The sequence below is a fragment of the Acinonyx jubatus genome, chromosome X (assembly GCF_027475565.1).
Source record: "Acinonyx jubatus isolate Ajub_Pintada_27869175 chromosome X, VMU_Ajub_asm_v1.0, whole genome shotgun sequence".
Taxonomy (NCBI): Eukaryota; Metazoa; Chordata; class Mammalia; order Carnivora; family Felidae; genus Acinonyx; species Acinonyx jubatus.
The window spans coordinates 119466223-119493786 of record NC_069389.1 but is presented as its reverse complement, the minus strand read 5'-3'; the positions used below and the strand labels follow the sequence as shown (position 1 = coordinate 119493786).

General features: G+C 39.9%; 1 long non-coding RNA gene across 17 annotated transcripts in view; it reads right to left on the bottom strand.

Moving 5' to 3' along the window:
• Positions 1-27564, bottom strand: part of LOC106985752 (uncharacterized) — a 277059-nt gene that overhangs the window by 195410 nt on the left and 54085 nt on the right. For 2 of the 17 annotated variants that reach the window (XR_008289887.1, XR_008289888.1), the window contains exon 4: positions 10285-10834. The exons of the other annotated variants lie outside the window; for them this stretch is intronic. This is a non-coding gene — a long non-coding RNA (uncharacterized LOC106985752). The remainder of the gene's footprint in view (positions 1-10284; positions 10835-27564) is intronic. 17 annotated transcript variants of the gene reach the window in all.

The following is a 27564-nucleotide window of genomic DNA, read 5'->3' as shown; positions in this document are numbered from 1 at the left end:
CACAGGGGAACCCCAAAATTCCAAGAAATCCATTAAGTTCCCATAGTAAAGATCTGAATAGGATCCTCTTGTGGATCTTGGGAGGGAGAGGGGAAGAGGAATCATTGTGAAATATGCTTAAAGCATCTCCATAACTCTACAGGGAAAGAGACTGCCAGCACCTTATCCCATCTGGGGGAGGGCATTGCTCTCACTGCAGCCCTTCTCTAGCCAACGGCAGAAAGACAAAGACAAAGAAAACATCTTTCAAGAAGACAGAGTGGGGAGGCATGACACTTATAAAGGAATAAGCAAAAGAATTGCATCAGACTTCTTGTCAGAAACCATGCAAACAAGAAGAGAGTGAACTGAAATATTTATTCAAAGAAAAAACCATCAACCCAGATTCTATATCCAGCAAAATTTCCCTTAAGAAGTGAAAGAGAAACAAAATATTTCTCAGAAAAATAAAAACTGAGGGAAATGAAAATAGACTTGCCCTGTACAAAATGTAAAAAGTTCTTCAGGGGGAAGGAAAATAATACAGGTCAGAAACTCAGATTTACATTTAAAAAAGGAAGAGTGTGTCAGAGAAGGGATAAATGAAGGTAAATTAAAATCTTTTATTTTTCTAATTCTCAATTGATCTAAAAGATAACTGTTTAAGTAATAATAGTATAAATATATTGGTTGATTATAACATATGGATAAGTGAAATAAATTAGAATCCCACAAGGAATGGGAGACAAGATCCCATAGCACTCTGTTATAAGGCACCTGCACTACAAGTAAAGTGGTGTAGTGTTATTTGAAGATGGATTCTTCATTTAAAATGTATATTGAAAACTCTAGGGCAACCACCAAATATTTTAAAAGAAATGTAACTGATAATCTAAGAGAGAAGATAAAATGGAATTACATAAATTCCCAATTAAAACCAGAGAAGGCAGGACAAAAAGCATGGGAGTCATTTTCTTTGTTCTGAAGTCTATCTGATAACAGCCGGGGCATCTGGGTACCTCAGTTGGTTAAGTGTCTGACTTTGGCTCAGGTCATGGTCTCATAGTTCTTGGGTTTGAGCCCCACATTGGGCTCTGTGCTGGCAGCTCAGAGCCTGGAGCCTGCTTTGGATTCTGTGCCTTCCTCTCTCTGTTCCTCCCCCACTCATACTCTGTCTCTCAAAAATAAATAAAAGATTTTTAAAATTTTTATCTGATAATCACCATTCCCACTTTCTTTTTGATAATATTTGCATGGCACATTTAAATTTTTTTTTTACTTTCAACTTACTTATATGTTAACTAGAAAATATAAACAGTAAATGGTAAAACTATTATATTTCCCTTCTTATACTTTGTTAGTACTAAGTCCAGCCCACACTCAATTGAGGGGAATTAATCGCCACCTCCAGAAGGGAGGAGTATAAAAAATTTTGTGGACACATGTTAAAACCACCATAGTAATTGACAAATATTTGTGGGGTAATACTCTGAAGCTCTGCTAGTATCTTGCCCCCCCCCCAATTATTACTAGGCTTGGTTCTTTTTATTTGGGAATGGCATTTAGAAAACAAAATGTGATACTAGGTGAGCTGATTTCTATTTGAATGTTGCTGTTTCTAGGCCCTGTCAGTGGACAGAGCTAGGAAACACATGCAAGTAAAATAATCCCTGTATATATACACATCAATGTTCACTTATGTATCTATCTTTACATGTATATATATATTTCTATGTATAGATATAGCTATACACTTTTTTTTAATGGATATCTCTGACTTTAATCTAGTACCACAGGGTTTATTCTAGGTTTCCTTCTTTGCTTACTCGTAATTTGTTTCTATGGCAGACTCTCTGAGGTGTCTTTAAAAATACAGACGCTTAGAGCTCTATCCAATATCAATTAAATTGGATGTAACCATATGTTTTAAATATACACCCAAGAACGACTGGACACATAACTTGTAGAGCTCAATACAAAATGAAAACGTGGAACTCCTTGTTCATAAAGCAGGGGGAAAAAAGTCATTAAAGGTACTAAAATATAAAGATTTTTCCTTTTTTTTTCCTGTGGTCTCTCATTTAATTTGTCATGGTGTTTTCTATTTACAATTCAATGTCACTCTAAGTCAAGAGAAAGTATAATTTTTAATTAACATACATTTTACTGTTCATCTTTTTATTGTGCAATGCCAGTTTTAAGTAAAAATATCAGACCATTTAGCTCATGCAGAATCACCAAAATTACACAATTTGTATTTCATGCCTTATCCCTAGAAGGTGCCTTGAGCTGACCAGAAGAGAGGCACAAATCATATTCAGGAAAGCTGGAAAGAGGAAGAGAGGGTCACCCAGATGTGTAATAAGCCCAAAGGACACTCTCTAGGGCACAAAGATACGCATGTGGCAAGCATAGTACCTCAAAGGCGCCTGGGAACCCCACCCCATGACTTATGCCATGTGTGTGCTTGGGTCTAACAACTGTTAGGTTCCCTCTTCCACCAGGTGCTGGACTGACATGCTGTGCTTTATCAGAGGGCAGGGAAATTGAGACAGGCATCTCCCTTCCCATGAGCCTGCTACCCCAACTAACAGCATATAAGCACTTCTCAAGGGTATGATAACCTCTTCACAAGGATGCACTAGGGACTTGGATAAGGGATGGGTAAGAGGCTCACCACCATTGAGTTGCCCACTGAACATGCCTGGTACCGTGAACCAGATGCAAGGATGGTTATTGTCATGCCCCACCCTGAGGGGCTTTAGAATACATACATGGACCCTCCCCACCTCTAGGCTCCTGCTGGGTAATGGATGGACTTGGATGAGGAAAGGTAAGGGGGGCCCAGAGTACCAAGAGTCAAGGGAGTGACAATCAAGAACCCATCTTGAAGATATGGGGCAGTAGGGGGAGGTGAAACCATATGTGAACCAAGGTTCCAAGCCCCTAGTGCACTCTCTGTTGTCCCACTGGCCTTCACTTCCTTCACTTACAAAACACAGGTTCAAAGATAAAATTATTAAGATTTTAAAATGGTGGGTGTTGTTGGGGTGATTGGATAAATGGGTAATGGGCATTAAGGAGGGCACTTGTTGGGATGAGCACTGGGTGTCATATGTAAGAGATGAATCACTAGGTTCTACTCCTGAAGCCAAGACTACACTATATGTTAACTAACTTGAGAATAACTTTTTAAAAAAAGAATAAAAAAGAAAAGAACTTAAATTGGTAATCACGGAGCATTAAACCGCCAGCATAGGGCCCCTTTCTGAGCATAGGATCCTGTGTATCACACTGGTCACATGCCCATGAAGTTGTGATTGCCCCCTGTTGATTCTAATGTTCAGCCAGGGAGAATTACTGAGCTAGATATTGCAAGAAGTGGTGGTCAAGGTGGTCTTTCTTGCTCAAACCAGATCCTAGGCCACCAGAGACTGCACAGAAAACCATGGATGGAGAGACCAATCCAACAGAAGCTAAGAGGAGGAGACCAGACTGGATGTCACTGCCTGAGGCTATCATCATAGAAATCGTAGTAAAGAAGTAGGGAGATCAAGCCCTCAGTTTTGCAGAGTTTCTCATTCCCCTCTCTCTCTTGGAGCCCCCAGCTCTACCTCAGTGCCTGCTGGTTGCATGTTGCCCTGCCTTGCCCAATGTGAGGAGCTTTAAGATACAAGTTATATACATCTAAGCAAATTATAGGTGCTGGCTAAGTCATGAGGGTCACCTCTCAGCTCCTTCTCTTCTTACCTACTTTACCCACCAGCAGGCCAGGCTCTTAGCAAAGACCATGGAGGCTGCTCAACAGCCACCTAGGTCTGGGTCCAGTGCTTATCAGCTGAATTACAGAGTCAGAATGCACAAATCCTTTTACCTCCAGTCCCACAGCATGACACAAGCTCCTTGAGGAACTACTTTCCATCTTACTCAACCTCGGCTCCTTTTAGAACCTTTTACCCTCTGTCAACTTCTGTACTTGGCACACAGCAAACACTCACTTAATATTTTGATCCTGACTAGTTTGCTTAAGGCCTGCTTGTAGTTCAGTTCTTACATTCTCACCCCTAACTTCTATCAACTTTCTTGGTTCCTTACACAGACAGAACTCTTTTCACTTCCCAGCATTCTTTTTTTTTTAATGTTTATTTTTGAGAGAGAGAGAGAGAAAGCACGTGTGTGCACATGTGCACACACAGGGGAGGGGCAGAAAGAGGGGGACAGGGGATCCAAAGAGGGCTCTGCACTGACAGCAGAGATCCCGCCCCACGCAGGGCTCGAACTCAGGAACTGCAAGATCATGATTTGAGCCCAAGTCTGTTAAGCCACCCACATGTCCCTAGCATTCTTTTTCTAACCTTTCTCCAATACCCTAATGCTGCTTTATTATACCACAGTGACTACATTTACAGGGCAGGACAAAGAAAAGTAAAATGAGATCATATACATCTTGGGGGATTTATCACAGGCCCTTTCTGACACTTTGACCCTAAAAGGCAGTCTCTTGGAGCATGATAGACAAGTGTAGTGTCAAGAACTGGATCTCTGGAATTTGAATCCTAAACCCGCCTCTTACCAGGCTTCCATGTGATCTTGGATAAGTTACTGTACATCTTTGTCCCCTAGATTCACTCTATCTTGCTTTCCTCACCAGGAAACTGTCTGGTGTGGATTATGTCAATAGGCTTTGCTGGCTGCTGGCTTCTGATTGGGTTTGGCCAGAAAGAACTCTGGACTGTGATCAAAGATTAGGAGAAAAGTGTAGCTTCCTTCTAGCTTCCTCCCTGTGGGGACTTCGCTATTTACTTTGACCAAAGACCACTTCTCATTTCAGTGCTACCTGCTCTAGAGATCTCTCCTTCAAGACACCTTTCCTTCATCCTTTGGAGCCTGGGTGGGGGTGGGGAGTAACAGCCCCACTGTACTAGCCCCAGGGTTTCACTAGCCCTTGTGGTTACCCTACACACTGCCCATACTTTGTAAATAGCTTCCTCAAACTATCCTAATTTGAATGTATCATATCTTTCCTATTAGGATCCTAATACAGAGCCTTACTTCCCTCAACTTTAAAATGGAGACTGTAACCCCTATATTACAAGATAACTGTCAGAATTTAAATGAGACAAGTTATATGAAAGCATCCAGCAGTGTCTGGAAGAAAATAGATGCCGAATTAGCTCCCTTCTCACTTTACCTTCTTCTTCTTTAGTTTTTAGGTTTGAGTCCTAGCATTGTCACTTATGAGCTAAATAATTTTCAACAAGTTGTTTCACCACTCTGAACCTTAGTTTCCATATTTGAAGTGGAGTTCATCCTACCAATATTCATCCTACCAATATTAACTTACATTTTCTATGTACTATGAACTTCTCTGAGAAGTGAGTTAAGCAAAACTGTCTTGCCTACTTCATAGAGTTATTGTAAAAGACAAAAAGGCAATGAGCCCTTAAATACCCTAAACTACCAAAACTCATCCAAGATGAAATAGGTGAACTGAACAATCCTATCTATAATCATTAAAGAAATTTAATTTGTGGTTGAAGGCTTCTGAAAAAGAAATCTTCAGATGATTTTACTAGCAAATTCTATACAGCATTTGAAGCAGAAATAATACCAGCTCTATACAATCTCTTCCAAAAAAAAAAAAAAAGGAGATGTTTGGCAACTTATTTAAAGTGGCAAACCTGGGGTGCCTGGGTGGCTCAGTCACTCAAGTGTCCAACTCTTGATTTCAGCTCAGGTCATGATCTCACTGTGTGAGTTCATGAGTTCGAGCACTGCAGTGCTCTCTCTCTCCCTCTTGGGATTCCCTCTCTCCTTCTCTCTCTGCCCCTTCCCTGCTCTCTCTTCTCAAAATAAATAAATAAACTTTAAAAAAGTGGTGAACCAACACTGATACCAAAATCAGACAAAAACAATTCCAAAAAAGTAAACTGGAGACCAATAGCGTTCATGAATATGGACATAGAAATCCTCAACAAATTTATTTAAATTCCAGCAATATATAAAGAAATAATGCAGTATAATCAAGTGGGGTTTATCAGGGATTACAAGGTTGGTTCAATAATAGAAAAATCAATCAATGTAATCCACAGTATTAACAGTCTAAAGAAGAAAAACTATGTGATTATATTACTTGATGCAGGAAAAGCATTTGAGAAAAGTCAACATAAATTAATGATAAAAATTCTCAGCGAGTAGGAATAGAAGTAAATTTCCTCAACCTGATAAAGAGTGTTTCCAAAAAAACCTACAGGTAACAGCATACTTAATGGTAAAAGACTAAATGTTTTCTCCCTAAGACTGGGAAAAATTCAAAATATCCTCTCTTACCACCAATTCAACATCATATTGGAAGTGTTAGCCAATACAATAAGGCAAGAAAAATAAACAAAAGGCATAAACATTGGAAAGAAAGAAATAAAATTCTATTTGCAAGCGATATAAATTCCTACACAGAAAATCCCAGGAAATCTACCAAAACAAAATAAAACAAAATAAAAACTTCCAACAAACAATAAGTGAGTTTACTAAGATCAACACAAAAAGATCAATCATATTTCTATATACTCATAACATATCACTGAAAAACCAAATACACACACACACACACACACACACACACACAAATATATACATACACACATCATGACAGTAGCTCAAACAAAATGAAATACTAAAATACTTAGGTGTAAATCTAACAAAATACTATACAGATTTTGTATGCTGAAAACCATCAAACAATGGTGAAATAAAACAGATCTAAAAATATCTAAATATATAGATATACTGTGTTCGTGTACTGAAAGAAACAACACAGTAAAAATGCCAATTCTCCCCAAAATGATCTACAGATTTAATGCAATCAATATCCCAACACAACTTTTTTTTTTGTATTTTTAGGTAAATGGATTGTAAAATTCATTTGAAAAGCAAAGGAACTAAAAGAGCTATACAATGTTTTAAAAAAGAATATAGTTGGAGGAATAATACCATCTGATTTTAAGACTTACTATAAATCTAAAATACTACTAGGACTTCGTCAAAATAAAAAGCTTCTGCACAGTGAGGGAAACAATCAACAAAACTAAAAGGCAACCTATGGAATGGGAGAATATATTTGCAAATGACATATCGGATAAAGGGTTAGTATCCAAAATCTATAAAGAACTTATCAAACTCAACCCCCAAAAAACAAATAATCCAATTTAAAAATGGTAGAACACATAAATAGTCATTTTTCCCAAGAATCTATACAGATGGCCAACAGACACATGAAAAAATGCTCAACATCACTCATCATCAGGGAAATACAAATCAAAACTACAATGAGATATCCCCTCACACTTGTCAGAATTGCTAAACTCAACATCACAAGCAACAACAGGTGTTGGAGAGGATGTGAAGAAAGGGGAACCCTCTTTCACTGTAGGTGGGAATGCAAATTGGTACAGCCACTCTGGACAACAGTATGGAGGTTCCTCAAAAAGTTAAAAATAGAATTACCCTATGATCCAGAATTGCACGACTAGGTATTTACCCAAAGAATACAAAAATACTAACTCAAAAGGATACATGCACCCTGATGTTTATAGCAGCATTATCTACAATTATGGAAATAGCCCAATTGTCCTTTGTATGATGAATGGATAAAGAAGATATGGTATATACATATACAATGGAATATTATTCAGCCATAAAAAGAATAAAATCTTGCCATTTGCACGATGTGGATGGAGCTAGAGAGTATTATGCTAAGTGAAATAAGTCAGAGAAAGACAAATACCATGATCTCACTCATACGTAGAATTTAAGAAACAAAAACAAATGAGCAAAGGGGAAAAAAAGGCAAACCAAGAAACAGACTCTTAACTAGAGAACAAACTGATGGTTACCAGAGGAGAGGTGGGTGGGGGGTTGGGTGAAATCGGTAATGGGGATTAAGGAGTGCACTTGGCTGTGATGAGCACTGGGTGTTGCATGGAAGTATTGTACACCTGAATAGTACACAGTATGTTAACTAACTTGAATTTAAATAAAAACTTAAATAAAACTTACTATAAATCTAAACTAACTCAGACAGTATGGTACTAGCAAAGGGAAGGGACCACAGATCAGTGAAACAGAACAGAGTCCAGAAATAGACTCACATAAATATGGACAACTGATTTTTGACAGAGGTACAACAGCAATTCAATGGAGAAAAGATATCACTTTGAACAAATGGTGCTAAAACAATTTTATACCCATAGGCAAAAAATTTAATCCTGACCTAAACCTCACACCTTATACAAAAATTAACTGAAGGTGGATTACTGATCCAAACATAAAATATAAAACTATATAAAATATTTTAGGGAAAAAAACACAGGAGAAAATCTTTAAGACCTTGGGTTAGGTAGAGCTATTACATATGATACCAAAAGCATGATTTATAGAAAAAGAAGTTTATAAAATTGGACTTCATAAAAATTTACATTTTTACTCTGTTAAAGACATTGTGGAGATAATAAAAAGACAAGGTACAGACTGGGAGAAAATATTTTCAAACCACATATCTGACATAGGACTTGTATAAGGAACTCTCAAAAGTCAACCTGTTATCTTCTAACTATAAAGTCATTCTGATTCAACTTGTTCTCATCAAGAATGTGCTCTTGGCCACTAGATACTTTCATATCCAATGTCTCGTTAAATCCTTATACCAACCCTTAGAGGTAGGTAGTGATTATTATCCCCATTTTAGGATGAGAAAACTGAGGTACCAATAATAAACAGAGAACAAATACTAAATTAGATGGGAAACTGGATAGTAAAACATTTCAGTCTTAATCCCAGATTACACCATTTTGATTTCCTATTACAAAGCCATGTTATGATTCATGGAGTTACTAAGGGTTTTTAGAAAGAAAAAAGTTTTTGCTGGAATAAGTAGCACTCTAGGTAACGGAAACCTGTTCATCTGAACTGAGCCCAAATTAGGGGCATTTGTTCAAGCTGGTGGCTTCCATGCCTGCAAAATACAGCAGGAGAGACATCAAGTGATTTAAGGAAAGAATTCCTGGGGGACCAAGGGCCTCCATGTTCTAATGTATGGATGTGGGAGCTCATGGATTCTTTGAAGGACAAGGCATATTCTCAAGTTTCCTTTAAGATTCAGGGATAAGAGAAAATCGGGAAAGTAAAATAGAGAAGTGGAAGAAAGAAAAGATATCCAAAATGCTATTTCTTCTGCCTTAGCAAGGTGCGTTTAACACATTATCATATTTTCCCCCTTGCATCCTTTCTAATCCCACTCTTTAGATTACAGATAAAGTATTTAACTTTATTACTTTCATTAAGACATGACCATTAGTGTGAATCACAGGTTCAAAAAGCCCAAGTACCTTTTGGGAAATCTAACTTAACCAGGTTTTTCCTTCCTCAGCCTCAAAGTATAAACAGTGATGTAGTGATGGATAATTTGTCTATCCAGGATCATCAATCCCATTGCAATTGTTAAATACCTATCAAAAATGGTGTTGATAAGTGGACATACTGTCTCCAATTTTATTTTTTTAATGTTTTTATTTATTTTTGAGACAGAGAGAGACAGAATATGAGCAGGGGAGGGGCAGAGAGAGGGAGGCACAGAATCTGAGGCAGGCTCCAGGCTCTGAGCTGTCCGCACAGAGCCCGACGCAGGGCTCGAACTCACCGCAAGATCATGACCTGAGTTGAAGTGGGACGCTTAACTGACTGAGCCACCCAGGAGCCCCTACTGTCTCCAATTTTAAACAGACCTTATAGCATAAATAATCCAACATCAGACATCATTCTAGTAACCACTGACCAAGCCAAAACTCTATGCAAGGTAAAGGAGGCCCCTGTGTTAGGGAGAGTTTGAACCACATCACATTCAGCATAAAGGTTGGTTTTCCATTTGGCAGGGGCAGATTTAACATAGTCCATTTAAAACAGGCTCTTTACAATTCACTGGGGGCTTTAAGAAAGGTGGAAAACCTTAAACAGGTATACTTTATTCTAGAAACCCTTTGTTGGACACCTGTACACATACAAAGATGACAATCAATAGCAAGAATAAAGTTTTGTTGTTTTTTGTTTTTAAACCTCATTTCCACAATACATTTTCCTTAATATGCCTCCAATCAGCAGTATTCTACCTCTGGAATTCCAAGCTCAACTTGTATCTAAGCACTGTCAAATGAAAAGGAGATAATAAAATTACTAGTGTGTTGCAAGGTGATTAAATTTACATAATGACTCTGGATTTGATTAAATGCCAGATCCCCCCTCCAAAAAAATTACCTGTATAGGCATTAAATCTTACAGCCACACACACTTCACTGCATTTACGCTGTATCCACAGAAGCTCCAGTTTATCTTAGCAGAGATTACTGCCATCCCTCCACAGGAACACAGCATGCAGGTAATGCCTGGAAGCTTATTCAGGGAAGTGGCAGGGGCTCATGAAGCTGATTTGCAGAATAAATATCAGAAAAATGTGAGACAGATAGTCATTGTGTTCATCCAGAGAAAAGATCATACCACAGGCTCAGAGGCAGATTTTCTACTCTGTCGAAAATGAAAAGGCTTCTTAACATGCCATCCAAATACTTTCTCCTGAAACCCAAGGCTTCCTCCCACTAACAAACTCTAAGGAGCTCACCATGTGCTTGTTGTTCCAGGAGTATACTGGTGAGGAGTGAGACCATGGTGTGCCAGATTTGGAATCCATTCCTGTCAAATTGGTACGTAACTTATGCATGTTCTCTCATCCTGAGTATTACCTCAGATTGGATTTACACAGTGGGGTATTTTCTCATTGTTCAGTTGCTGCACGGCCCTGGACAGCAGTCTTTGGAATAAAAATGTTCACAAAAACAAGTAAAAAACCTGTGCATTATGGTCATGACAGGCACCAAAGCAAAAGGCACCATGATATAGCTTTCAGATTATCCACCATATCTAATGAAAAAGATTATACAACAAAAGCATTTTTAAATATCATTTGCCTCTAGACCAAGCCATTGGAAGGGGGTTGGTACTGGCTCAGAAAGGAAAAGAGGTCTTACCACTTTCCAACGGAGCATTAAGAAGAGGAACTGTAGCATCAGCTTGTTGCTCATTCCCTGGATCAAAACTGCTTCAGCCAGAGAAGACTGATTACTTCTCTGCTATGAATGATGTAACCTAGTCCTTCCACGTACCTGTAGCTTCAGTAGCAGATAGAGTCTTGGCTGGGCAACCATAGATATCTACACCCCACCAAAGTTCTTGGTATTGTTCAATGTTCTATACCTCCATCCTTTTTAAGGCATCCAACTGCTTGTTATCAAATGTGCATCAATCCTTGCCAGTCATTCAGAGATTCAGGGGTAGCTATAGTCCACCTACAGCCTTCCTACAGTGCACCTGCACTACATTCAGGAAAAGTAAGACTCAGGTCAGTGCACTATTGCTAAGTTGTAAATAGTTAACCACAACTGCAGCAAGCAGGTTGCCTCAGCAACCTGAAACAGTACTTTAGCATATGTCCAACAAACAGTACTTACAAAATAACCTTTTAAAAATTGCTGTTATTGGGCTATTTTTCAAGTGTGCAACAATTTGAATATAAAAAGACCAAATTTACAGTTGCCAGCACAAAGTGAGGACTATAAACTATTGGATTAACATTTTCTACACATCTGCTATAGTCTTTAAAAATATGTGTGAGTGCAACAAATAAATAGTTTTAAAGGACACCGGATGCCTTTTACTATTTCAGAAAAATCATATTATTTGTTAATTTTTATAATAATCATTTGGAAGGCTAAAACTGAAATTTGTTTCCCTGCAAAATGTTTTTCTTTATCACACTGGTTTATTATGTTAGAGTTGCTGTGAGTCATGAAACTGCCTTGATCCATTTTTCTTTTTTAAAAAAATCCCCAGGGAATTCAGGGAATTAAACTCATAAATTTAATTTCAATATCTGGTAAGCTGTGAGGACAATTATTAAGGCAGTCATTTATGAGTACCTAGGGGAAACCCAAGTGATAAACAGTAGACAATATGGATTCTTCAAACACAAATCACACCAAACGAAGCTAACTGCTGTTTGTGATAGGATGCCAAGCTGAATGGTGAGAGACGATGGAGCAAAGTTAACCTATCTTAGAGAGAGAAGCATCTGATATAATTTAATATGACATTCTTATAGGAATACCAGAGAAAGACAATAAATAGAGCTAGTAAAAGAAAAACCTGATGGAATAACTAGAACTAGTTTCGTATAAGCACAAAGTAAGTGGAGCCAATGACAGAGGAGGATAAATTTCAAATACAACACCACCCAGATCAAGAATAACCATTCTCGGGTTAAATCAACATGGATTGTAATCTTAGTCAATATAATCAAAGTACATGTAGTTACATACACTACTGGGGAGAAAAATAAATTCAATGCATTATTGATATATTGGAGCTGTTTAAATCAATCCCATGTGGTGTGTTTTCTAAAGTCAAGTATTTCTCATGTAGAGAAGCTTCATCAAATAAATATGACTATAACTGGAAGGTATCTGTACAAAGAGAACCAGAGTCTGTGATAACAGGGAAAAGATTCCTTTACGATTGAGGGAGAGGGTGGTAATCCAAGACTTTTTTGGTCTAAAGAACAAGTCCAAACCCTTAGCTAGGCATCAAGGCTCTTCATAAACTGGGTCAGACTCACCGCTCCAATTTTATTTCATACTGTTCTCCACCCTACCAGACCAATCATCATTCCCTGGGCTTTTTCACACCTGCAGGGTATGTGGTTCCTCAGCCTAAGCTATCTTTCACCTCAATGACTTCCTATTATAATCTCATCCATCCTTTAAGACCAAGCTCAAAAGCTGCTTCTTCTGGGGCGCCTGGGTGGCTCAGTCGGTTGAGTGTCTGACTTCAGCTCAGGTCATGATCTCACATTTCGAGCTCTGCATCGGGCTCTGCGTTGACAGCTCAGAGCCTGGGGCGTGCTTCGGATTCTGTGTCTCCCTCTCTCTCTGCCCCTCCCCCATTCATTCTCTCTCTCTCTCTCTCTCTCTCTCTCTCTCTCTCTCTCTCTCTGTCAAAAATAAACATTTAAAAAGCTGCTTTTTCCAAATATAATCTTTCCAGATTCCCTGCTTAAACTTTTCATTCCTCCAATATTCCCATAGCACCTTGTTTAAACTTCTACATATACATTTATTATTATCTTCCGTGGATGACAATTAATAGTATACATGTTGATTTCCCTGTTAAGACTGTGAACTCCTATAGAGTGAGAGTCATGTCTTATTCATTTTTTATCTTTTTCACAGCAGGCGTTCAACAAATATTTGTTGAACTGAATTGGATTGGAACTGAAACAAACATGCCACCTAGACATGTATTATTGACAAAGTCCCACAATTCCAGGGCAATTGCTATTGGTTCGGCCTTTCCCTTTCTGGATTTTCAGGTTTATTTCCCAATGCTGGGAATAAAATAAAGCTAAAAACCTGAAATTAAGTATAAACACTCTTCCTACCATTTAATTTGTACCCAATAGTGAAGAAATATAACGCATTTACCTGACATCTGGAATGACCTTTCTTTTGGACTCCGAGCAATGTAGAAATGCTCAATTCAGTGCCTGGGCCACGACCACACCCAGATCCTAAATCCCCAAAGCATGAAGGGAAGACAGTGGGAGAATGAGGATTGGAGACCACCAAAAGGAGGAGTCCAGGACAGAAATCTTCTCCTAGGTACCATGTGCGTTCTCTAATGTGCCTCATTCATATAAATATGAATTCAAAGAGGCAATAACCAAGGTAGGCAGCATTGATACAGAAAGTGGAGAACTCTGATCTGGAAAGTAAAATAAAAGACTGTTTCTCTCTTGTATATTGACGGATGGGTCAAAAGTAAGAGTTGCAAGCTTGTATCTGTAACTGAAGTGGAGCAGGAAGACATTAAACAAAAATGCCCAGCAGCTGCTGATTCTTATAACATTACTGCAGAGGAAGGATTGTGAGGCTTCATGATATGGGAATCCTTTTTTCAGCTTGAATTATAAGCAGGAAGTGCTTCTTACAACACAAGATCCCTCCCATGATTTAGCTTGTAAGAAGATGCTATTCCAGTGTGCGAGAACTCAGCACCACCCTCCTGCACAGAGCCTGCATGCAGAACATACTTAGGGAGTGGGGGTTGTGGCTTGCCCTTAGAGAATTACAGGCTTACAGAAAGGCTAATTTCTGTAATTTCTTACAGAAAGAAACAGTTGCTGACTTGAGGAAGAAGTACATGTGCTGAGTAAAAGCATAGCTTTTAGGGTGCGATAAGCCTAGGTTCAAATTCCAGCTCTTCCACCTACTAGTTGTGTGACCTTGGACAATGTCGTTAGCCTTCCTGTGCCTCATCTATCGGTTAAGGATAATTACTGCATGTCCCTCACAAGTTTGTTGAAGGGAGTAAAGGAAATTGGGTATACATGTTTGATGTACAATAAATGCTCAAATAAGAGTGAGCTGGAATTAGCAGGTCTTTGAGGGAGGAGTCACATTGCACATGGGCAAACGAAAACTAGTGACGACAGAACATGTGCAAATAAGCAAAAATTTTATAGTCAATAAGGCCAGATCAGAAAATGTAGGCTGAAGTTGAAGGAGAAAACTCTTTCAAAAAGGAGAAAAACTGTTATCAAGTGTTGGGATAAGCTCTGGGGACTGGTTTGGGAGCTACCTTGAGTGTGGCCCAGGCCAAAGTAGATATATAGTGTGTGGGGAGGGAAACTGATTGAGCTAATTTTGATTTCCTGAAAACATCTGCAAGCCACTGAAATCCTTCAAGTGTCAGAATGTATAACTGGATAATGATCCAGTATAGAAAACGTAAGAGAAATCTGAGAGCAGTGAATGAAAACTGAGTTTATATATTCAAAATTGGCCATCCTTAGTGCACTCTATAGAAAATTCATCAGAACCTCAGGGCTTTCCTAAAGTTATGTTTTAACCACGCAGCCTTAAAGGGAATCAGCAGGACTGCATATACTAATATGGAAGTAGACTTAAAAAACTGGTTTTCAAATGCTCCAATCAGTGTTTCCTGAAAAAACATATATGTGTGTGTATATATGTATATATATGTATGTATATATTTACACACATACATATGTATATATGTATATATACACACACAAACACACACATATATATATGAATGTATACATCACACATATTTTTATATGTATAGAAAAGTTCTGGAAGGATAAATAAATCACTGCTGATGATTATGCCTAAGGAGTGACAGACTAGGGCCTTGAAGGAGCTCTTTGTTTCTTTTATATCCCTTTACAGTGTCTGTATTTTTACTATGAACATGTATTATGTTTATAATTTAAAAAGGAACAACATTACCAGAAAACAGTAACTTGAAAAACTCAGAACACTGCACGGTGTTTTGCACAAAGTAGGATTTGGTGAATGTTTGAATGAATGGATGAAAGTCAGTCAATCACCCTATCAGTTGGTTTATGAGAAGGGAGAAAAGGATATAAAAAGAAGAGAAAGGAAGATAAGGGGAAAATACAGAGATCACCAAAGCAACATACAGCAGGTTTCACTATGTCAGAGGAGTAAAATAGAAGGAAAGCCACCAAAGGAAAGAGTTGATGAGTACCGTCCCCACCCCAGTGGCTCCTGTTGGCCAAGATTCCAATGTGCTTTGTAAATACTGTCTGCAGATCTGAGAGGGTGTAAACAAACGGCTCTTTAAGGAGCTGTTTGATACTCCAAACCGGGAAGGGACAGAACAGGGGTTAATGTCCTCCTCCTGGCTGCAAAACATGCTTTGCCATGAGGATGCACTTCAATGAGGAGCCGAGGGACTCCACAGAAAGTGCAGTAAGGCATCCCGTATCAGTAATATATGCCATTACAACAGTGCTTTCCCAAATGTGAAAGTTTATTATGAAATGTATTTCTACAAAGAACAGTAGAAATAAAGGTAGAAAACCCTACTAGGTCATGCACTCTCTTAGACAGCCTAATGCAGACTATATTCCGCCATATATAAATCCTAACACTTCCCATGATGTATAAGGGGGATTTACACTAATAAATCCTAAGTGGAAAACACAGGCACAAAGGAGCAATACTGAATGCAAAGGAAAGAGAGTCACCTTTACTGATTCATCTTGACACATTCCAAAGTGATTATGAATTGCCAGCATGTTTTTTTATTTTTAAAATAAATTACAATTTCATTGAAAGTTTAACGGATGAAGCCATCAGAGTCAAGTTAGAACAAATGAATACATATGTCATTTTCACTGATCAATTCAATTTAGTATGCTCATGGAAGATAAACAAATTCCTGAGCAAATGTGGGGAGAAACAGGGAGCTCTGATCCTGCAGCAATCAAACGTGTACCTTTAACAGGGGAAAACATTCTTTGGGCCAAAAGAATAAGGTAGTTGGACTGAGTGCAGTGGCTTTTTTGCTACTAGAGAAGCCCATGGGAAAGCTAATTTGGTCTTCAATGAAACCCATTTATACTGATCATCTTCAATTTTGTGATTTAGCAGTGAAGGCCCTTATAAATATGTTTTCTATTTTCTTTCAATTTACTTTTCAGACTCTTCTATTTTCCTTTCTTTCTATTCAGCTGTGAAAAATAGGATGCTGCCTAGCTTTGGGACAATTACTCACCAAATGGCCCATAGAAAAAGCACAATGGGAATCCAGACTTCTCTTTATCAAACAGCCTTTCTCTTTCCTTCTCCTTTCTTTTCTTCCTTAGTTATTGTCTGGAAATCTAAATGCTAGGCCTGGCTGCACCACCAACTTGCTATGTGGCCTGGGGAAATGGCTCCTCCTCTTTTAGGCTCACTCTCCCCATCTGTACAATGAGAAGCTAGACCAAATGACTGCTAATTTTATATGGCATTGACTCTATTAACTCTGAATGAGATGACCCCTCAGAAGTCCATCGTAACCCCATTATCAACCTAACAGAGCTAGAGGCCCTCTCTAGTCATATCCCCACCCCCTGGTACAGCCTTCAGTGCTCTCCTCAGGCAAAGAAATCTTCTTTGACATAAAAGTGAGGGCGTTCCACTCAGGTTCTGAGTTGACCTCTCAGGGATCTGAGGTGACAGACATTGTACCAACCAACTTCTATGGCACAATAGATACTTAGTAGACACAGGAGAGACTCAATTAATACTGTGTGACTGACTGACAACTTCAGAAAAAGAACTCATGATGACAACTCACTCAAGGCCCTCCATGATCCTGCAATTGTCTCTGCTGTAAGCTACGCTGCCATCTTCATGGTGTCTGTCTCAGTTAGGGTCCTCCAGAGAAACAGAACCAAAAGGATAGATATAGATATAGATGTAGATGCAGATTCAGAGATGTGTATACACACATACATATAGAATATACATATACGTGTGTGTGTGTGTGTGTGTGTGTAGAGAGAGAGAGAGAGAGAGAGGGAGGGAGGGAGAGGTGGTGGAGGGAGAGATGGGGGAAGGGAGAAAGATTTATTTTAAATAATTGGTTCATGTAATTGTGGGGGCTGACAAGTCTGAAATTTGTAGCACAGGCTGATATGCTAGAAATTCAGGTAAAAATTGATGTTGTGGCCTTAAGTCAAAAATCTGCAGGGCAGACCAGGCAGGCTGGAAACTCAGAAAGGGTTTCTATGTAATAGTTTTGAGACCAAATTCCTTCTTCTTTGGGAAACCTTGGTCTTTGATCTTAAGGTTTCTCAATTGATTAGATGAGGCCCACCCACATTATGGAGGGCAATTTGCTTTACTCAAAGTCAACTGATTTAAATGTTAATCACATCTGAGGCACCTGGATGGCTTAGTCGGTTAAACATCTGACTTCAGCTCATGTCATGATCCCATGGTTTGTGGGTTCAAGCCCTGCATCGGACTCTGTGTTGACAGCTCAGAGCCTGGAGCCTGCTTCAGATTCTGTGCCTCCCTTTCTCTCTGCCCCTCCCCATCTCATGCTCTGTCTCTCTCTGTCTCTCAAAAATGAATAAATGTAAAAAAATATGTTACATGTTAATCACATCTAAGACAATACCTTCATAGTAATATCCAAGTAGTGTTTGACCAAACAACTGGACACCATAACCTCATTATCACAGCGTCCAACTATGACTCAAGCTCATCTAGGCTAATCTTACCACTCTCCTTTAAACAGGATTTGCCTTGGGGTGCCTGGGTGGCTCAGTCGGTTGGGTGTCTGACTTCGGCTCAGGTCATGATCTCATGGTTTGTGAGTTCAAGTCCCGTGTCGGGCTCTGTGCTGATGGCTCGGAGCCTGGAGCCTGCTTCGGATTCTGTCTCCTTCTCTCTCTGCCCCTCCCTACTTGTGCTCTCTCTGTCTCTCAAAAATAAATAAATGTAAAAACAAATAAATAAACAAACAGACAAACAAATAAACAGGGTTTGCCTTGAGCTAGCTGATACTGGCCTTGTACCCTTTTTGCTGGCCCCTAAATCCTGCCAGTACTTATAAGAATAGTCCCTCACATTTGGTCTGCTCTTCCTCTACCCTATTAACTTCTTCCAAAGGAGCTTCAGTCTAAGCTGCTAGACCAGCAACAGCAGGCACCAAACAAAAAGAAGTCAGTAGCTCCTGTGCTCTAGCTCAGGAAATTCCTCTCTGCTCAGGAAATTCCTCTCCTTCAAACTTCCCCATGTATCGTCTCTGCTGGCTCCCCAAAGCACTTGGCTTTGTGTACTGTCTCCCTAGCCTCATCTGGCTCCATGTCAGGCCGTTTGCCTCATTTCTGATCTTTTATTCCCTAAGGGCGCTGATCCCAATCTTTGCTGTCTACCAACACTAGGCAAGAGGTTCCATGTCCGTGGCTCCCACCCACCTGGGAAAAAAAAAGACCAGATAATCTGTATGATGCATTACAGTTCTTAAAACACTTTCACATCCACTATCCACTAACTGGTATTCTTAATACCACCTTGAGAGTTTATAAATGAGCAGAGATACTATCTCCACAAAGCCTCATTTGGCAGATGATGAACTTGAGGTTCAGAAAGAGTAAGTCCTCAGCACAAGGGCACATAGCTAACCTGTACACATGCCCCTGCTATTGGGGCCAGGACTCTGGGTTATTTCATTAGGCCAGAAGCACCTTTGCAAGGAATTGAATTGAATACAGCTAGGCTACTTATTAACAATAACAATGTCACCTTAGATTCACATGCAACTTTACTTCCAAAAAGATCATAAAGGTATTTTTCACCTTTCACCTAATGATCTCTTGCTGGCTCAAAAATTCCCAACAGTACCCCTTCTCCCTATCTAAGCTGCAGAGATACAGAAATTCTCTTCATTGTCCATTTCAGAATTTTAACTTAAATTTAGCCTACAAAGTCACTGACTTCATAGTTTTTCAAGGCTGTTTGTTAACCAACACAGAGTGGGTGAGTCTGGACACAATAGCTTCCATCCTGAAGAATGGGCCAAGATAGGACAACCTGGCCCAAGAAATGTCATACAGACTTCGTAGGCTATAACTGGAAACTGGCTGGGGTTGGGATAGACCAGCCTAGGGAGACCTAGAACCCAGACACCAGGCAGGCCTAGGAAGGCTTTGAGAGTGGGGTCTTCAATGACAAGTAGAGGCTAATAGTCAGTGTCAGGGAGCCCCAGAAGTGAGTTAACACAGCAATGCCACCGCAAAGCACACAGAACACACCTTAAGAAGGTCTGGTAATAAGCAGTAGGGAGAGGCCCAGGCAAGGGAGCAGCAGCTTTAGTGAAGGTCAGCAGTCAGTAACAAGGGGCTGTGCTGGACAGTAGGCTAGGGGGCATCGTGGATTCTCAGGCACAAGTATTGACAGAGATCTCTGCAGATAGGCTCATGGGCAAATCCAGACAGTTCTGGCAGTAGCCAAACTCAGACCTGAAGAAGACTGAAAACAGCAACAGAATTCCAGGTTCAAAGGGCAAGGACACCAAGGCAGGGACCCAGGCTCTCTGGTAAAAGAGAATAGGTAATAGACAAGGAATGAGCTCCCAGATGCGGAGGAGAAGGCAAGGGGTTGGTCACAGGCAAGTATCAAGAATTTATTTATTAGGATCAAGGCACAGAATCTATGAAGAACATACAGCCACATTGCCTCAGTGACCCTGGACCCTTTAAATCACCCTTGATTATGGACAGGATGGGGTTCAGGGCCTTGCTGAATGGGATGGAGTGGGATGATGACCTATATCTGGGGGTCACCTAGGCCCATCTGGAGGTAAAGGAGGACTGAGGAACCATGAAGCCAATAATCAGTCCCCTTAGAGGGACTGTGGAGTGGAGAGAGCACCTCCCTAACCAGAGGAAAACCTGTAAGGAAACCCCAGTTGTACATGTCACCACCTCTCTGATCCATATTCTGGGATGTGGGTCTCCCTTTTCTCATTCCACAAGATGTTAGTAAGTATTCTGCAGAGCCAAAGCATGGAGTAACGTAACCCTAAATATTCCAGAATCCTAGAATGGGAGAGCTGGAAGAGTTCAGCTCACAAGCACTTAACAAAAAAAAAAAAAAAAAAGGAGAACCTGACACCCAGAGTCCCTTTAGAGACCTGCCCAAGATCACATAATGATCTAGTAATAGAGGCTGGGACTTAGGTTTCCTTACTGTCAACCAAGGTTCTTTCCACTAAACCCAAAGATAAATATTCCAACACCTATGTGAATCTGAAGATAGCTTTTGTATAGCCCAATTTCCAGCCATGCCTTGGACAATCAAGCTGATTTATCTCATTTGGTTTCAAAACACACATTTATAGATGTAGATCAAGAAGGTAGGGAGACTTCAGCAGCCATCATATATAATAAATTAATTTTCCTTCCAAAGCCTGACTTATTTGATATTTGAAAAATAAAGGAAATACCTGCAATATGCACCCCGCCACAAAGTGTGCTATATTTAGTAAATTTCACTAGCATGCTAAACTCAAAATTCCAATATTTCCCCGTTGCTATAGTTATGGCATCTGGTTAAATCAGAGTTCAGCAGCTGTGAGCAACGCTAACACTAACCCTGGCCAACTTTGTGCTTTGTTTCTAATGCAGGACAAGGAAAATGGGAGCAAAACAGCCACTCTCCCTCCCATCCCCTCCCAGGAGCAAGCCCCTTAGCTAGTCTGGGTTATACTACAGATTGACTCTCAGCTAGCACCAATACAACTGTAGCTGTGAGTCCCAAGGCACTGACTTGATGATGCAGGCAGCTCCAGGTCTATGACTGTGGGTTACATGTTCAGGATGTGTTAATATGCCAAAGCTGTAATCTGCTCAACCAGGATTTTGATGCCTAGTATAGCTGGATGCTTGCGTGTCGATTCCTTTTACAAATAAACCATTTGAGGAATCTTGAACAGGACAAAATGAGGGCTTTCAAATGGAGTTGCCACTTTAGCTCCACACTTTACCAGTTTTGAATTTTCATTTTGAACTCCTATTATTTGAGGGCTTCTTTTGCTTGCTTTTCAAGAGAAGCTGTCTTAGGCAGGTTTCTTAGATCAACACACTGAACCCATTATTGGGCTCTAACCCCTCTATTTCCTTGACTCTGAATAGTGACTTGTTCTCCAAATGTTATTTTGAACATTTATGGACCATCATAAATATACATGACAGAGCATTTCCAAAGTTGTGACAATAAAATCAATATCATATAAATTATGCCATAGATTTGTAATGGCAGGCTATCTTATAGGACTGGAATGTACAGCTAGGCCCATTTTTAAAAAGGGCATTTAGCAGGTTTTCTATAATCCTTTCTAATGCTAATATTCTCTTCAAATTGGTATGTCTTATGGGTACATGTTTTCTGGAAAATACGATCTATATCTGAGTTTAAATGGGTTTTCCAAAAAATCATTTTTACATACCTACTGAGATTGTTCCATTGATATCTAAGCAAATTGATAATGGATACTTACTCGTAAATAAGTTCTGGCAGCAGACTATAGATAGCATATCCCTGACAGAAGCATGTTTTCAAAATGACCCCTCCTTTCTCTGACCGCTTTAGACTGGGATGCACGCCTTTTGGGACCAACATGTGCTGGTTTCTGGTAAAATGACTACAGAGCTCATGCAATGTGTTACATTCATCTAGCCTGGGCTGGTAGACAATGACGATAAAGTGAATCTGCCTTTAAGCTGGAAGACTTTGATCTGGCCACACTGCTAAGTGCTCACAAGGCTCTGGAAGTCCTTCATGAGACAGAACCAAGCTTGGGTCATCTTCATACAAGGTCAATGGTTCACCTCAGTTGCTGTAGTTTCCACCTGGAAGCCCTCACAGCTAGAGAGGGATCTACAGTCATGGGAGATCCACTAATGTGACTTTTTGGGGCACTACATAAATGTGAAATCTGAAGATTGGCAGAGATTGGCTTTTTTCTCCAAATAAAAAGTATCCAGAGTGCCTTCAGAGTGTGTGCCATGTGTCCAATACCCCAGAATCTTAGCAACAGCTCCCATTTCCAATACTTGATAACTCATGTACACTGCTCACATGTCAGGAGGAATTTTACCATTCTGAATTTCTATTTATACTGATTTTACAATTATATGATTACATGGCATCAGTGTGTCATCACACAGTAATATGCATTATTGGCTAACAGTTCCATTTCAATTTCTAAATGTCTTATCAACATTCCCATATTATTTAGACATTCAGTACACAAATTCCTTGCAATACTGGGGACTTATCCAGTGTTCACGTCAATTCAATGTTCACGTCAATTCAAAACTCCAAATAACATGAACTGCTAAGTCTTTGGTGAATGTGGCAGGAGTGCTTTGGAGAGAAATTCAAGAATATTTAATACTTTCTCATATAATTCCATACCATTTGAAATATATTTCAGAGTGAAATAGAATTTGTTGATAGTGATCAGAGATAAGGTAGTAAAAGGGTATCCTTTTTAGACTGGACTCTTGCTCGTGTCCCAAGTTAAGGAAGCACATAGTGTAGAAGAAAAGCATTGAATTGGGAATCAGAAGACCTAGGTTAGTTTTTGCTCTGCCACTTACTAGTTGTGGGACATTTGGCATGTCCCTTGCTTCTTCAGACCTCAATCTTCCCATCTGTAAAATGATGAATTTAGACCAGCTGATCTCTAAAAGCCTCTCTTACTCCAGAGCTTATGGTTTCCTAACACTTTCATTCTGCAAATCACCTCCAGTTTTCTGACATCCATGTTAATGGCATAGCATTACCAGTCCTAACCGATTGATTCAAAGGTCTAAGCTTCTGAAATTGTGTTATCAGACTGGCCTTTATTATCTCATTCTCAAATACTTCCATATGACTCCTTTCCAAGTTGCTTTTAATTTGAGGTTCCTTTCATATATATCATTGAGTTTATCTAAACCAACAAAAAGTCACAAGAAAAGGAAGTGACACATTTTACTCCATAGGAAGCCTTTTGTGCCCTCACAGATGATAGATGGGTGGGAAACAATGTCATTTGATGATCAGCTGAAGGAACTTTAAATATTTACTTAGACATGAGAAGACAGAGCTGCATATGAAATGTGCTTTTAAGTATGTGTAGATCTTACACACTGATAAAGGATTTGCCTGGGTCTGTGTGGCCTCAAGGAGTTTTAATCTAGGACCAAGTTAGTAGAAGATACCAGTTGATAGATTTTGGTGCAGCCTAAAGAAGAACTTTCTAATAGAGCAATCTCAAGATGAAGTAGGCTGCCTTGACATGTAATGAGTGCTCTGACACTGGACATACTCAAAGAAGAGGCTAGACTACCACTTGCAGGGATGCAACCAAAGGTGCTTAGCCTAGACTAGCTGATCTTTGAGGTCCCTTCCAACTCTGAAATTCTATGGCTCATTTCCAGCCTCACTCCCCCTCTTCCATCTTCTCATTTTCCTCCACTTGCCCTCCCCACCCACTCCAAATACTCATCAGTCAGACAGGTCATCTAAATGCACCCCTTCTCTCTATCCCCACTGTTCTTGCCGTAGTTCAAACCCCATCCTTTCTCATTTGGGACTAAGGAAACAGCTGATAACTGGTATCCCAGCTTCCAGTGTCTCTCCCTCCATCCAATTTCCACACTGCTAACAGAATAAGCTAAAATAAACATTTGGTAACATCACTTCCATACTTAGAACTGTCCAGTGCTCTCCTATTATTTTACAGGGAAAAGAAAAACAAAAATCTCTTAGTAGGGAATAGAAGTCTTTCAAAGCCTATCTTTAGCCTATCTTTCCAGCCACACACTCCATGCCTTTATCAAAATGGACCATCCTCCCATTACCAGAACAGCCCAGGGAACTTCTTCAATTCTGCACTCTTCTCATATGTTCCTTCTGCTCAGAATGCCCTTCCCCGCTCCTGTACGGCCAAAAAGCCCCCGTTCAGCCTTCAAAGTCTAGCCCAGTGTTCTGTAGGTGTTTATCACCTCCCCAGATAGAATCAGTCACCCCTTTATCTGTGTGATGTTACCATTTTGTAAATACCTCGACATATCTTATTCTCTGGAGACGCATTTGGTGAACTGTATATGTGGTCATGTCTGGAAACATGGAATGCAAATGTACCCTAAATGAATTCCCAATCTACTGGATTTAATCTTCAATGTGGCATTGCTGAGTTTGTAAACTATTTAGCTTCTTTAATAATACTTCTCTATGATTTGGTCTCAATTCAATTTTTAGATGCTTAGGATGGGAAGGTTTTATTATTATGACTTTTTCTGAGAATTTTAAAACATTAGTTGCCACAGCATCCTGAAGAGAAAGATGTTGTTGTGAAGAAAAATGCAAATGGCTTTCTCACAGAATACAGTGAGTCAGGAGCAGATGAACAGGCGTAATTTAATTTTGCAGGGTTAGACAATATAGAATGGAAATAGAAACTAGAAATGTTTTTGTCTTTCTAAATGATGAATTCTACTTCTTCCTGTTCCAGATTAGGGTATTAGCAGGTTAGGGCAGCAGGGGAAGAGCAGGTGAAAAGTAGAGAATGAAACCACAACAGGATAGCAAAGAAAGCTTGTTCCAGGGAAATGACCAGAAAGCAAAAGGACCCACATATAGATGGGCAGAGCCAGATGGGAAGCCCCAAGACCATGCAAGTATCTGTATTTATGCTTATGAATGTACAGTCTCACTCTGGAGGGAGCCACAAGAAGGTGGTTGTGGCAGCTTCCTCTAGAGGAGGGAACCAGGGGACACATGATCATCTAGAAGAGGAAGGCTTACATTTCACTGAATACACTTATTTCATTTGCATTTTTATTATGTGTGTCTTATTTTACTAGGAAAAAAAAGATACATATAAAAAGGAGACAAGTCAGCAACTGTGAGTAGTGAAAATGTTGAACGGATAGCACAAGATACTCAAAGGCCAGAAAACCAGCAAGGCCATCCTGACCAAAGCAACCAAGGTAGGCTAGAGAACAAGGCAATGCCCCTGCCCTTGACCCTGACCTTGAGGGCAGTGCTGCCCAAATTGCAGGTACCTATATTTATTTCCTTCCTATCTTACTGGAAATTAATTCTAAGCAAGCCTGATCTGAATCCCTACAGGTGTAACTGAAAGTACACCTTTGGCTGTGCAAAAGGTGAGGCAGGGAGCATGAAGTTTTCTGACAGTGTGATGGTTAATTTTATGTGTCAGATTGACTGGGCCATTGGATAACCAGATATCTGATTAAACATTATTTCTGGGTGTGTCTGTAAGGGGGTTTCTGAAAGAGATTAACATTTGAATTGGTAGACTGAGTAAAGCAGATGGTCTCCTCCAAAGTGGATGGGCATTATCCAATCCACTGAGGGTCTGAATAGAACAAAAAGGCAGAGGAAGGTTGAATTTGATCTCTGTATGACTGACTGAACCGGGACATCAATCTTCTGCTTTTGATACTCCTGGTTCTTAGGCCTGTAGACTCAGACTGGAATCTATACCACTGGCTTTCTGGTTCTGAGGCCTTCAAACTACACTACTGACTTGACCAGTCGTCTGGCTTGCAGATGGCAGATCATGGAATTTCTCCTATTACTTCTGTTTCTCTGGGGAACCCTAATACAGAAGGCTTTGATATTTGGGCTCCTTAGTGTACATTAAGCATATGTTCTTGCAAAAGATCTGATATTCTAAAAACCAAATACAACAATGGGCATTTAAAAGGTACTGGCCACTTATGTCCTACATGATGACTCAATCCCATCTTAGTGACAGATACAATGCATGCCATATAAGCAGAGTCCAGAAGCTCTGGTAATGGTGTGGTCAAGGCTAGCCCTAGAAGCAAATCATTCTCACCATCTAGGAAAATATCCTAAAGTAAATGACATGCTGAAGGGAAAAGGCATCAATGATCTCTGCTTTGAATACAAAAGTCCATACACCATGACGGAACATAGGAGGGAACTACCATTTTCTCAGCAATTACATGGCAGACTACACTTAAAACAACTCTATCAGATTGTGATTATTATCCCCATTTTTACAGATGAGAAAATTTGGCTCAGAGGGGTAAAACAAGCAAGTACAAGAGTCCCTTCATAGCCAATTATGTTTGATTACAAAAACTATGCCTTTTTTGTTCTAAGAACCTGGATCTAGAAATCATATTCTGTGCAGGAAAAGCCAGTTTTGGAAGGAAACCCTACCAGAAAGGATCATCAGAGCTTCATATAAGTCCACCAGAAGGTGGTAGAGGGCAAAGTGTGTCTGTCCAGAATAGGTTTAGGTCATATAGTCCCCAGTCAAGGGCTGCCACAAATTATTCCAAAGGATAAGACACAGGCAACAGGAAACGAAGGTTCATCCATCAACATGGTTGTGATAGCTTAAGTCAAAAGTTAACAAGGGAGAAAACCAAACCTTGATACGGGAAGTACCACATTGCAGCCCTCGACATCAGACTGAGCCAGGGTTCAGCAGAGGCAAGCATAATCTGGCTGGCAGGAAAGGGGCTGGACTAGGCCCAGATGCTGGCTCTGCCCCCACTGTTCCTTAAAGAAAGGAATCGTGACCCAGCCTGGGAAAATCTTGGTGGGGGGGCTCTAACAATAAAAAACACCGCTGACAAGACTATATCCACATGTTCAACTAATGTACCAGCAACACTCACTTATGTCCTTAATAAACATTTACTAAGGTACTATTTTATGCCAGGCATCGTGGTAACTACAGGAACAATGGCACAATCTCTGTCACTACCTCTGTGACTCAGAGTTGGGCATTTTGGGGAACACTCAATTCATTTGTGATGATCCCTTCAACATCTGCCTTCATCTGGTTAATCCATGTATGCGGCAACCGTATCAGTCTGAATCACCCCAGTATATGTAGCTCCCTAAGAGAGGGCCTGATATTTAGCTGACATTTCCATTGTAAACATGTCTGATGCATTAACAATACATCTCTGTGAGGGGAGGCAGTTGGAAAGTCAATAATCAAGGATCACAATAAGATATGTTAAGTAATGATGGAGATAAGCTGGGGGTGGGGGTGGCTAAGGGAGTCTAAAGGAAGGCATCTGAGTCCAATTGGGAT